The sequence below is a fragment of the Cheilinus undulatus genome, linkage group 1 (genome assembly GCF_018320785.1).
Source record: "Cheilinus undulatus linkage group 1, ASM1832078v1, whole genome shotgun sequence".
Classification (NCBI taxonomy): Eukaryota; Metazoa; Chordata; class Actinopteri; order Labriformes; family Labridae; genus Cheilinus; species Cheilinus undulatus.
Window position 1 is genome coordinate 4,900,416 of NC_054865.1, and position 11,666 is coordinate 4,912,081.

The following is an 11,666-nucleotide window of genomic DNA, read 5'->3' on the forward strand; positions in this document are numbered from 1 at the left end:
TTTGAACTGCCTCAGTCAAAAACGCTCATCACTACAAGCCATTGTATGTGCAAGTATATTTCTTCTTCAAACCAAGATGGCCGACAATCAGTCAGGTATGCCAAGTTCATCTTGAATATCCACAAAAGCTTTATTCTGGGAGCATCAAGTAACACCTTAGGAGTCAACTTTAGTATTGAATTATTGATCTTAGATTGGGAGAAAAATCCAATTATTTATCTGTCAACTAGATGCTTCACTAAATATACAGTGCTTGACAAATTTATTAGACCACCACCCAAAGTAAGATTTATGCCACAGCTGCCCTAAATTAACAACATTGGTAATTACCAAAATCATTTTTTATGTTTCTGCAATGGTTAATACACCAATATGTAGAAGCTCTTTAACCCAAATGATATTTTTAATGCAAAAATATAATTATTATTGTTATTCATGAATTTTCAGATGTACTGATTTACAAAAAAATGAAAAAAAAAAATAGTAAAGCAAATTAATATTTCTTGATTAATATGTCAAATTATAGTTATTTACTTGCATTCCTGGACAGAAAAATGAGTTTTAGTGGTTGAATGTTATGCTTGATTAATTTCTGAATTCTCAGAGAAGCCCAGTGAGCCGGCTCAAATTTGGGTGAATTCAGTTTGAAATCCCTCATTCCTGTTCAAAATGGTAAAACGTGGAGAGCTCACTGAAAATGAGAGAGTCCACATTAAAGCACTTCATGATGCTGCATGGTCTCTGAGACAAATATGACTAACTAATAAATTTGTTAAGCACTGTATACAGTATCAGCTAATATTTAATACTTTCACTGTGACTTTTATTCTTCAAAATGCTTAACCAGTAATGACTTTTTTTTTACTTTAAATGAATGTATTTAAGTTATAAGAACATATTTTGCTGTTTTGAATACATTTTGTAGTGCTCAAGGTCTGTAACCTTGCCAAGTAGATGGATGGGCCAGACTCCATCTCTGTCATCGAGCAAATCCGTCTTGAAAAGCTCCAGTCCACTAACCTTGCAAAGCAGTTGGATTCGCCCATTTCTGTGTTTCTCATTGGTGAATCCATCTTGCAAAGCTCCCGTCTGAACCGTTTGGGCCCAGTCAGAAAGTGACAAGACCAATCAGTCGAGGGGCAGTACTTTCGAGCACAGAGGAGTCGCGACGTAAGCAAGCAGCAACAAGAGTCCAGTGCAATTATGGCAGAAGAGCTTAGTGTGGATGCTGCTATAGCATCAGTTTTATCCTATGCTCATTCTATGTTTTATACTATTATCTGATTGGCCTGTAAAGATGTGACAGACAGAACGTTCATCCAATCACCCTCTGAGTTTTATCAAGGGCTCTGCCCTTTCCCAAACCCTTTTCCAGATGGATGTGTGAAACAAATCCATCAGGCATGTCAGGTTACCAATCTACAAGGTTTGTGCCGAACTAAACTCTGTTTGGGCCAATCAGAGTCATTTGAGGAGAACATGGTGGGGCGGGGTTTAGTTCTACTCAAAACCATTTGCAATGGCTGCCTCCAGTGCGGTGGTTGGCTCAGGTTTAGCACTAGCATAGCGTCAGTTTTTCCTGAACTTCACCTCATTTTGTTATGAGATAAAAAAAAAAAAATAACACTAAAAGCTTTTCATGATGGTAAGGATGTTTTTGTTCTTCTGTCAAGCTGCTTCTCCATGAGTTTGTGAGAGTTATGGGGGAAAGGGGTTAGGTGTTGTGTGGGTGGTTGTGCACAGTGGCCGCTAGTGGAGTGATTAGCTTAGAATTAGCCACAGCTGCAGTTTTATCAGAACTGGACAACATGTCTTTATTAAAACAAGAGCAGAGAGCAACACTGAAAGATTTTCATGACAGAAAAGATGTTTTCAGTCTTCTCCTGGCCTGCTTAATCATGGGTTTGCGATCATTTCTCATTGGGGTCTGCTGGTGCTGCTGCATTAGCTATTAGCTCAAATGTAGCTGCAGGAAAGTGGCAGTTTAATCAGAACCGGACCACATTTCTTTTTTAAACAAGAAAGAAGAGCCACACTGAAAGCTAGTCTTGGCTATGAACACATTTTTGCCTGACTCCCAACTGGCCTTGGCATCAATTTTATTCACCGAATAAGCTCCGCCATTAACAATCAACAGCAGTGTTACCTTGACAGCTCTAGAGAAACGCAGTCAATCTCGTGTGTCCGGTTACAAAAGATAGGAGCTAGAGTAAGGCCTACAAGATAGTGGAGCAAATACCATCTTGGTCAAGTGAGGATGATGCTAGTGGCAGTGATGATGAGTGACTGTCTGCAAAAAGAAGGATTAGCTAATGCTAGTAGTAGTGACAAAGGAGCAGAGGATGAACTTGTCATCAGACTTGAGTGCTATTCCTGGCCTGGCTGTATCACATAACCCTATTTATGCTTAAATATGTTTTCATTTCTGCATTTGAAAAGGCCAGATTCTGGAACAATTGGTGCTGTAATAAATCATCCCTCTTGAAGTTTTCACATGCAACCAGTCGGCTTCGCGTGAACATTTTATAAATGGTTTCAAGTCAGTACAACACACAGGAGACTTTTTTTTCCTTGTGCAAGTACTTTAACAATAAAAACAGAACATTTTCTGAAAGTTCTGTCCTTAATTCCAACATAATTGCTCACTGTGGTACTCACCCCTTTTGTAAAACATCAGACTGACTGTGTAATGTGTTGCTGAGGTTTTGATCATGTGTTTCCCAGCAATTAAATCACAGTTCTTTGTTTTAACAATCATTATTCTCTCCTTCGGCAGGGTTGAAGAGGTTAAACATTTCATCACCATAAAAACCTCCTCTGGGGTGAAGGGACGGTTAAACAGCACTCTGTGTCTTCAGCAGAAAATCTGTTTTCTGAACCTTAATTACCATGAAAATGGGCCGACTCCCACGTGGAGCTCTGAATGAGAAACATGCAGGAATCCACAGTTTGTTCTGCTGTAAACTTTTGGCTGTAAAAGACCCTGAGTCAGCTGACAGATGTGGGTCCCATGGGGGCCTCCAGCGGGGCCCGACCACAAACAAGGGCTTGAGTTTTCCCTGAATCAGAGCGAGGAGAAGTGGCTGGTCTGTGGGTTATGTAACAGAGTCCAGAGGGAGGAGAGCCAAGCTGGAAGGACTCTGACGGGGAACCATGCTCAGACTGCAGAGCTCATCCTACAGCCCTCACAGTCTTTGAAGCTCTCAGCTGTGCTTCTCCACAGGCTCCTCCAAATCAAACAAATAAAACCAGCATGCTCCTTTATTTCCAGTAAGTCTGGGAGAGCAGCAGAGTAAACCAGGCCCGGTGTTTGACCTGTAAACTCCTCACGTTCTTCACAGAGGAAACAAACTGCAGTCAAATGAGTTCAACTGCAAATATATCAGTTAAAAGTATAATAAATGTCAAAACTATCAAAAGAGAATGCTTGGAGACTAAAGTTTAGTGATAAAAACATCATAAATCTACATTATACAAACAGAGGAGGATAAAATATTAGAGTGAAAAGGAAAAATGACACTTTATGCTATTTGGAAAATCGTCTGCTGCCCATAAACTTGAAAAATAATCTTGACAGCTTTTCATGAGTTTTTAATTAGGCCTGTATTGTTTTATGATTTCAACATTTCACTCCTTCAGATTTATTTTTGCAACTGGACCATGAAACATTCATGGGGTCAAATTTTGTTCATTTCAATCAGTAACATTATATAAAAAATCATATGCGCAAGTAGGATATTTTCACATTAGGTATGCCTATGCAGCTCCTGCTCTGACAGGCTTTCTCCCATTTAAAGAGTAAGAGATGAGGGGCAGGTGTGACCCTAAAACAGCTGATGGGAAAATGGAGACAGAGCTTGACTCGTCAGAGAGCCAAATTCTAAATCAGGACTTCAGTGGGTGTAAGAAAAGAATAGGGTGTCCAGTGAAGGTTGCCAACACATGCAGACAGAGGAAGAGTTTACTGTGAGAATGGAGGCTGTCATAACTTTGCAAAGCAGATGAATACACCCGGTTCCTTGTTTCTCACTGATGAGTTCATCTTGCAAAGCTCCCATACAAACTGTTTGGGCCCAGTTAGGGTGTGACAGGACCAATCAGCGACGAGGGGCAGTACTTGAGTCATGACATAAGCAAGCAGCGACAAGAGGCCGGTGCACTTATGGCGGAGAGATTAGCGTGGATGCTGCTAAAGCGCCAGTTTTATCAGAAGAGCTGAGTTGTTATCTGACTTGTTTTCTTTCAAAAATGACAAAAGTCCCATACTAACACGTCTACAGTCGCCATGGTTCGAGTTATGCAGCTCTCTATGGAGTTTACTCCTCGGTAGTGGCTATGTCACGTTTTGTTGCTCTGATTGGCCCATAAAGATGTAACAGACTGAACGTTCATCCAATCACCCTCCAAGTTTTTTTTTTCAAAGGCTCTGCCCTTTCCCAAACATTGTCTATGAGGGGTTTACCAGATGGATGACTGAAATAAATCCATCTGGCGCATCAAAAGGACAAAGCATGAAAACATTTTTTGGGATGTAGTGAGTCAATGTAAGTTTTCACACAGCAACATAATTTAGCCATGCAAAACAAAATCCTATCTTAAATAGAGATATCTATCCATCTGGACTCCAACGAGCCGTGACTCAACAGTCCTGTTTGATAAAGGATTTATTTTACACCAGAGTGCGTCAGACTACTAATCTTGCAAAACAGATGGATTTGCCTGACTCCATCTCTGTCATCAGAAACTGGACACTGAACTGACCAATCAGAGTCATTGATGAGAACAAGGCAGTAGCTATGGGCGGAGTTTAATTGCACTCGAAGCAATGGCGGCCTGCAGCTTGGTAATAAGCCTAACAGCTCTACTATAGCATCAGTTTTACTGGGGGAGTTCTGGGGGAAAGGGTTAGTTGTTGTGTTAGTGGGCATACACAATGGCTGCTAGTGGAGTGATTAGCTCGGACTTAGCCACAGCAGACATTTCTTTATTAAAACATGGGCAGAGAACAACACTGAAAGCTTTTCATGACAGAAAAGATATTTTCTATCCTCTCCCTGTCTCCTCCAGCATAGGTTTGCAATTATTACTAGTGGGGTTTGCTGGTGTATCGAATGGCTGCTGCGGTAGCAGTTAGCTTGGATGTAGCTTTACAAAAAGTGGCAGTTGACACAAGAGCAAAGATCCACACCAAAAGCTTGGCTGAGAAGGCGTTTATGCATGTCTCCGACCGGTCTTGGCATCAGTTTAATTCACTGAGAAGCTCCTGCCATGGCCTGCCATGAATGTGACAGACAGAGCATTCGCTTCCCAACACTTTCTATGGGTGCTTTCCCAGATGAATGCCTAATACATCCATGCAATGGATATTTGAAGTAGTTGATCTGGAATGTCATGTTGTCAGATTACAAGTTTTGACTGCTGTTTCTACCATGGACTCTATTCTATTCTTTATTTTTTTTTTTTTTTTTTTTTTTGCATTCGAATCTAAGGTCTTTGAGAGACGAGTGCAGATCAGGTCTTATATAGCATTCATACAATGCAAGTCTGGAGCACATGAGATCCCCTGACAATCTCTGGACTTGGAGAATCAGTATCTTGCATATAAAACACAGTTCAAACTGGGGTGTGCAGATGGTTGAGTGGTTTAAGGTGCTACCCATGTACGCGGGTGGCCAGGTTCAAATCCGGCCTGTGGCCCTTTACTTCATGTCTCTCCCCACTCTCTTCCTTGTTTCCAAATCTATCGACTGTCCTTCTAACCTGACACATCAGATCTGGGAAAGCTTCAATAGGGAACGTTTGAGAGAAGGCAGAGGCTTTGAAAAAACCTCGGAGTGTAATTGGATGAACGTTCTGTCTGTCACATCTCTACAGGCCAATAAGAGCAACAAAACACGTGGCGTAGCAGCTATCGAGCTGCGCATGCGCAGCTATGGGGAATAACGCGAAACATGGCGACTACAGACATGTAAGTACTCGACTTTGTCATTTTTGAAAAGAAAACAACTCACTGCTGTTCTTTGTTCTTCTTTTAATAAAGAATTGTTGTCAAGTTCTGATAAAACTGGCGCCTTATCAGCATTCACGCTAAGCTCTTCCGCCATAATTGTACCCCCTCTTGCTGCTGCTTGTTTACGTCACGACTCTGCCGGGCCTGAAAGTACTGCCCCTAGTCACCAATTGGTCCTGTCACTTTCTAACCAGGCCCAAATGGTTCAGATGGGAGCTTTGCAAGATGGATTCGCCAGTGAGAAACAAGGAAATTGGCGTATCCATCTGCTTTGCAAGGTTACTGTCCTTCCAATAAAGGCATGAAAAGGCCCAAAAATAAATATTTAAAAAAGAAAATACATTTCAATCTGAATTAGAGAATTGTTTTTTAAACTCAGGCTTATTTGTACTACAAGCCGGTGGCAATGGCTGCAGCCAGTGTGGTGATTAGTTCGGATGTAACTACTGTAGAACAGCAGTTTTATCAGAAGCGGACAACATTTCTTAATTACAATTGTAAAGAACCACACTGACAGCTTTTCTTGGCAAAACAATTACTTTGTAATTTTTATGGGCAGAGTTCAAATGTAGTAAAGCCAATTTCTGCCGCTAGTGAGGCAGTCAGCTCAGTTGTGATGAAATGAAGCCTCCCTTTGTATGGGAGGTTTGTATGGATCTGAAATAGATTTTAATGAATCAAATACTGCGTATTGTCATTTGAACCCACTCCCATGAGTTGTTTAGTGACCTGAGTATCTCCACACCCCTGCCACGTTTCCAGTTTCATCAGATCCCTGTTGTTAAAAGGAACTGGACACCCACACAGGTGACAGTGATTGAGACCGTGATTGGACCTCTTCTAAGGATTATGAGTTATGAATGAACTGTTTATGTTGTAGAACGTGTTTGGAAAGGAGGGCTTGTTGACCTGAATTAATTCCTATTGGTGTGTATTATTGGAACATAAATTGCCACATGCCTTCACCTGTTTTCAACCTGTCCTAGTCCGGTCAGCCTGAGTGGTAGAAAATCTTGTGTAGATGTCTCTAGGCTACGATAGAAAGTCAATAAATTCCCTATATTACTGTCTTTAAGGACATATCTCTCTGTTGGTTCTTTTTTCTCAGCCTTTTCCACAGCACTGCTCCTCTTCTGTTCCTGTTCTCTTTAGATTCAGTGTCTCTTTAAAACACACTTTTCCTTGTTGGCCCAGAGCTGTGATCTAACCAGCTCATGACCCCTTAGATTTATTCCTCCACCTCTCTGCTGATGATATAACTGATCTGGGACCCGCGTTGTCTACCAGCCTGTGAGTGACCCTCATCTCAAACTGAAGTGTCCTCATTAAAGAGCCTTCATTAGTGGGGACAAAGCAGCCATGAAACTGCAGGCCTGGCAGACAACATGCACCAGGTTCTGTCCCTGCAGGTCAACCTGTCCTGGACTCGACCTGCAAGTCACAAACACACTGAGATGGAAAAGTTCTGCTCCACATGAAACAAACTGAACAAAACACAGACAAACAAAACACAAACAAGTTTCCTTCAGTTTCAATTAAAATCCACACAGCAGAGCTGAACTGTTCACGAAGGTCACTGAGAAAATGAACTCAAGGGCTGCTTTTCAGGAACAACTGGAAACACTGTACAATCTGGTGTAGGCCGCTCTTTTAAAACCTACTCTACATTTCATCTACGTAGCTGACTGTGGCTTGAATATGGGGGCGACCTATTTAGCAGCATATCTGTGCTGAGATAGGCGACATCATTACTGAAAATGTGTGCAGCTTCAAATGTCACACACTGAAACCTACCCTAATGTGATAGAAGATTCACCCCATTTGTTGTGCATAACAAGCAGCTATTTGACTGCTCAGAGGCAGAACATAACGCCACAAACAAACCAGCAGGCTTTGATGCCACTTTTTAACAGCTTTTCTCCCGTGTTAGTTAATGATCCTGCATTTAAAGAAAACAACACTTCAACCATCAGTGTTGTGTGTAAAATCAGCATGATTGTATTTTGTTGAACTTTGAACTGATCAGTTTATTTTACAAAACATGAACGAAATGGTGAACTTAGTTCGGTCTAAAGCTAGAGAGAGAGTTTTTTCATAAAAAGAGAGACATGCACTGACTGACAGCTGCAGCTTGATCTCTCTGCACCACTGTGTTTGTGTCTGTTCATTCATTTCAGGCTGATGTCTAAGGCAGCGGTTCTTGACATGGGGGTCGCCAGATGCCTTCTAAAAAACAACGAATATCTTAAAATGAGTTTGAATTTGATATTTTAGTCATTTTCAATACAAATATATGCATGAATTAGTTAAATGTATCATAAAACATGATGAGATTTATGCTGAAATCAAAGTTATGTTCCATGGCTTGTCAGATCCTGGTCTGAAAATTTACGTATTCTGGTGGTTGGATTCATCTCACTCAAAAAATGGCCCCTCTGAGGCCCCGAAACCTGATATTCAAGAGCCCCGCCCACAAGTTTGAGTGACATGCATGAAAACTGCTACACATAGGTATCATGACTACACGAACAAAAAAATCCTCTTGGGACCATTCCCTAAAATGCACAGGAAGTGAGATCATAGCCATTTATGGCCAAATTTTGGTGATTTTCGGCGACTTTCCAGCCCTGGCATCTGATCGAACTAGTCCGAGGGAATTTATCTCCTGGACTCCAAACTGGGTGTTCTTCAAACTAGACAAGAAGGACACTTAAAGTTATCGAATGCAGGACTTTACACCAGGGGGCGAGGCTGTTATGAGGGCTGCAACTTGGAAAAACACTTTTTTTCACAAATTTCTCATAAAAATTGGTGTAAAAACAACAATTATTGTCTATAACTTTTCAGTGCTTACACCAATCATCACCAAACTTCACACAGATGATGACACATGGAGCCTCTATCAAATAAAGCAGTAACATCAGAAATTCATAACAGTGCCCCCTTCTGACAACCCAAAACTTAATTTGCCACTTTTTCCACTTTTCTCGCTTTAAAAATTCAGCCCCAGAACATAATAAACTTAGGCAGATGATCTTCTGTCAGGACATGCACCATGACCACACCTACAAAAAAGTCTCTTGGACCCATGCCAAAATCCCTCAAAGGAGGATTTTTGTGGTCTCTTTGCTGTGTTGCAGCTCACTGCATGGGTTTGCTAACACCCCACTATTACCACACACTGGCGGTTGCGCCACACCCAACCTGCGCTGGGGTTCAAGGGCCCTACAGTGCTGCTTGCAGCCCTAGTTCTGAAATGTTTCTGGGATAGTTCTTCAGTCATTGCAGAAACTTGCAAAGATTTTTTTGTTTTTTCTCTGCAGCCATGCTAAACTTTCCTTAATTTCTATTCTTTGTAAACAATATAAAACATAGGATTATGAGAAATATCCAACATGAGCTTTGCTCTTGCAAATGCTAGTTAAGCACCAGTTTAAGTGAGCAGTAGCAGAAGCAGTCTATTTATAATCAAACGTAGCACAAAAGGTAAGGAGGATTGTGTTTGGTATTTTAATTATTTGCTGTATTAGTGCTTTATGGCAGTATACCAATGGAAAGCTTGTGTATTTTCCTTTTAAATGGTGCCATTTGAGGGATGAGCAGCAGAGCTGAGAATGAGGCTCACCATGAAAACTTTGCCAAATCTCTGCCAACACCAAACTGCTTATTCTGCTGTTGCTGTTGACTCTAGTTTTTAGCTTCTAGTACCCTCAGGTGCTGACAGTCAGCTGCCTGAAAGGCACCTGATTGTATGCACCTGTGAGCATGGGCCCCGCTACTGTGGTCAGTAGATGCCTGCTCCAACAATCAGCATGCCAAAGAAAGCATGCATACAAAAACAGGTTGCAGCATTATTGGGAGTGAGCCCTAGTACCACCTCCAAACTGAAGGCCAAGTTCCACATAAGGGGGATGTGAGAGACAGGCTGTGAAGTGGGCATCCCAAGACAATAACACCCCAGGGAGACTGTTTCCTCACCCTGTCGGCACTCAGGTACTGTAGGCTTTCTCCTACAGATTTACAGTCAAGCTTTGCAGAACGATATGGCCAACAGCTCTCTACCCAGACAATAGGGAACAGATTGAAAGTGGCCAATCTCCAGTCTCATAAGGCTGCCAGGAGGCCTGAACATGTAAAGGAATGTTACGTTCAGATTCTGCCTACAGCAGTTGGATCGTAGGTTCAAAGTATGAAGAAGACGCAGAGAACGCTATGCTGACTGCAGCACTGATAGAGTAACACCTTCTGGTGGAGGAAGGTTGATGGTGTGGGGTGGCGTCTGACTGGAAAAACAAGGCTTGCCATCATTGGAGGCAATTTCTATGCAGGGAGATATGAAGATGAGATTCTGCAACCAGTGGTACTCCCATGTCTCCACAGTTTGGGACCGAACTCTATTCTCCAAGATGACAACACTCGCCCCACAGAATGGGGTTTATCAGGATTTGGGAGGTGTAACGAAGGGGCACTTTGTTACTAGTCAGGTGTGGTGGTAGAGCATTCTTGGGCATATTAATAAGGCACGTTGGCACTTTAGCTTTACCTTGGCATACCTGCTCTTTAGAGCTCACACTGCACTTTAAAATAAACATATATTTTCACATTAAGAAGCAAACTTTTGTGCAGTGTCTCTTAGTAATTTATGAAATATTTGTTTTGGCATTGTTGGATGTGGTTTGTGTCCCCCGGATGCCATGGCAGCTGCTCTGTTTTTGATTAATGGCCGCCTGCAAAAGAAAGATCACGTTACCAGTGGAAAAATTAATTGAGTGCCGTTTGGTCTGATAGTCTGGTGTTTTATGTGCAACATCTTATCTGTGCAGTAGTGTGTATGCATAATAATTTAAGTGTTAAACCTGGTTGAAACTTTCACTTACCTTTCTCCCTTGTACTCCCTCCAGGGTGTTCAGGCAAATGCTTCCCCCGGCATCCGAACACCTATTTCAAAAGTTCCGGGAGGGACGACAGAAGTAGATTGTGAAGGGGTGTTCCTGTGGGGGCACTGGGTGATTTGCTGGGGTTTTAGAGAGTGTGGCATGATTGTAATTATTGTAAATACTTTAATTAGGTAAGGTGTCTGGATAGTTTAATCACGTGTTTAAGAAAAATGTTTAAAAAATGTGTGTTGCTTTAGTTAATTACCAGAGAATCAAATACCCATTTCTGATGATGAAATAGTTTGTGCCAATCAGTGGGAGAATATAAAGGGCTGTTTCAAGTTAAGACAGGGGAGTCACACTCCACAGTAGATGTGTCTACCAAGATGGAAATGCAAGTCTGGAAAAAAGAAAAGAAAAGAGATGTTTTGCACCAACTCCTGCCTCTGCCTTCATCACTGAGATCCAGCTACCCATTGGTCTTTCTCACAGGAGGGGAGAGGATTGCAGGGGATCAGACGCGATCTTGACCTCTTCCTAGTTGCAAATTCTTCTGGGTGTAGGAACCATCTGTGTGCGATGTCCATCCATCAGTTTGGGTGATGAAAGCTATTGGCATGCCAGATTGTGTCTGAGTCTGTGCTTTTCCACATCTGTATCAGTCCTGCAGATGGATCTCTGCTCCATCTCTCTTCTGGAGCTTCCTATCACCCTGCGTTTTGATTTATCTAAATGGCAGTTTTGTGGACATGAAGCATTCACTGCTGAGTATAAGGCTC